This window comes from Microtus ochrogaster, chromosome 17, assembly GCF_000317375.1.
Source record: "Microtus ochrogaster isolate Prairie Vole_2 chromosome 17, MicOch1.0, whole genome shotgun sequence".
NCBI lineage: Eukaryota > Metazoa > Chordata > Mammalia > Rodentia > Cricetidae > Microtus > Microtus ochrogaster.
This window is the reverse complement of record NC_022019.1, coordinates 22,005,770-22,008,576: the sequence shown is the minus strand read 5'-3', so window position 1 is coordinate 22,008,576 and position 2,807 is coordinate 22,005,770.

The window sequence follows — 2,807 nt, the reverse complement described above, 5'->3', positions numbered from 1 at the left end:
GCCTACACTGTGTGTGACAGTCTGATTAGCCGTTATCTCCCCATGGTCTGCCGGGGAGCAGGGTAGACCAGATGTCTCAGGCCTCTTGGTGAAAACCACCCCTACCCCAGGGCCCAGCGGCTGACTCCAGAGCCCTGACGTGCACTCTGGGTGGGCAGGAGGCCCTCCTCTACCTCCCAGCTTTCTCATGGCTTCTTAAGGCACAGTTTCACAAGATGGAGTTCCAGAAACAGCCCCAGAGGTCTTAGGCGGGATTAAGGATAGCTATACCCAACTTTAAGCATGCCTGTAGTTATCTGATGCCATCTTTGTATTGGTATTCTGTTTTTCACTTTAAAAAAAAACCATTATGAGAACTTTAGAAAGGGAAGTATTGAGTGGTTAGTAAGTCTCATTGAAGTAAGTGGCATATTTCAGATCTCTAGTCTCGCCTGGACCTTTGGTGATGTTCTTGAAGGCTATCTTCCTCCCACCTTCTGAGTTCCCAAGTGCCCCTTCACCCCTGTTGGGAGCAGTGAACCCCCAGATCCTGGATTTCTTGTAAACAACTTGTTTTCCTCTGCTCTGAGACAGCCTGCAGCTGCTCTGATCACGAGACCCTCAGGAGTTCCTGATGGCAGGAGAGTGGTTTCTGGTGGGTTTGGCTGGGGCGTGGCTATCAGTTAAGGATCTCTTTATAAGCGGCTCTGGTACACAGTAAGGGGGGCATTCCTGTTTCAAGGATTTTGGCATCAAAGATGACCCTTGTCTCTGTTTGTGAGTCTTTGTGTGTTTCAATCTCCAGCCCCTTACCCAGTTCACGAACTGTATGGTAGCGCATAGAGCGCAGACGGGCATGGTATGCTACACCCCCTCCCCGTCCTTCTTCTTACCCACCAGAAAGGCAACACAACTGTCCCCAAAATCAGCATCTCCAAGCACAGGTTGTCCCCCTGTGCTAGGGCCAGCAGCCCGACTGCCCACTAAGAGGCAGAAGAAAGCTTCAGGTCCCAGGGTCCCTGCCTCATCACCCCCTTTGACTCCAGTACTGTGTTTTTGTCTTTCTCCCCATTGCCTTGATTAGACAGATACCTACCACACCACCCCGAAGTCTGTTAGTAGGCCAGGGCATTGTGACTTGGTCTTGAAGGGAACTCCATTTCCGTCTCCTGCATAGAGACTTCCCATGATGGCACCAAAGGGGATTGGTTATCCTCATTTCAAAGCAAAGTTGAACTGTCTTTCAAAGTCAGCTCCAGAGAAACCCAGCTTGACTCCAGGTGACAGATATGGTGGGCTGGTCAACCACCATTCATAAAACTGCCCTGACTGATTTCTTGCCCAGCGGTGAAAAATCACCCACCAGTTGACTTTGTTAGTTTCCGGCTGCCTCCTGGAAGTGTTTGTATGTAACACACTGGTGACTGATTCGGTCAGTCCTCTGCAGAGACAAGAGCTGCTGCAAGCACCGCAAGCGCCTGAGGATCACGGCTGATCCATGCTGCACAGCAGGGGATGTAGTCACAGGACAGACACCAAGTAAGAAATAATCAGTTGACCGAGGGGAGTGTCTCTGCTTCTCAAGTTTTACGAATGGTGCATCCTCTCTCCTCTAGGACACGCTGCTCTTCTTCTACATTATTAACCTTTAAAATGCCATGCTTTAACAACTGATTTTATAGTTCAGAAATGGGTTTAGCCCCTATCCTCAGGAACTTTGAACTCCGTGGGAAGTTGAAACACTTGCTGGGAGCCAGGTAAAGTGGACTCCACGGGTAGGAAAACTGAAGCCGATTGATAAGCGTCTAAGGTAACGGACGTCTCCATCATAGTGCACACCACTGGCGAAGTAACCAGCAAGCTGACTACAGTGGTTTTCATAGCATTCTACAGTATAGACATATACCAGATCATCATCAATGTATACGGTTTGTTTATTTTGATTTTTTGGCATTTTGAGACAGGGTCTCATTGTGATGCAGATTGGTCTCCGACTTGTTGTGTGTGTGTGTGTGTGTGTGTGTGTGTGTGTGTGTGTGTGTGTGTGTGTAAAACAGAGGCTGGCCTTGAACTCTGACCTTCCTGCCCTCACTTCCCAAATGTGGGGATTACAAGCACACACTAACCCCTGAGTGTTGTTTGGAGGTAGGATCTCACTATGTAAAGCTATCTGGCTCGGTGCTACATAAAACAGGGCAGCCTCGAACTTGCAAGGATTCTGCCTCTGCCTCTCCCTAGTGCTGGAAGTACAGGCATGAGCCACCACAGCAAGGTTTATACAGCGCTGGGATCAAACCCAGGGGGGTTCTTACATGCTAGCCAAACACTTAGCAACTGAGAGAACTCCTCAACCTTTTTTTTTTCTCCTTATATTTCTTTACAGTTGGAATAAAGAGAGAAATGAGAAAGAGAAGAGAGAAAGAATGGAGGGCAGAAGGGAAGAAGAGGGAGGGAGTTTGCTGGCATTTGAAAATTCACCTTAATCCTCACACACCCGCATATACACATACACACACACACACACACACACACACAGCAGATACAGCCTGTCTTGCTCAGGCGCAGCCTGGCATGTGTATACCTGTAGCCCTGCCCTCACAGCCTCCACTCTGGGCAGCATGCCTAGAGCAGGGGGGGAGGCAGTTAGTTGTAGGATGGTGGCCTGTCCTGTTCGAGCCAGGCATGGGAGCACACAGCTGTAACCCCAGCAGGCAGGATCTCAAGTTTGAAGTTAGTCTGGGCTACATAGTGAGACCCCCATCTCAAAAATAAAAGAAAAGGAAAAAGAGGGGGGTGGAGGAATAAAACCAGTTCCTAAATCTAAAATC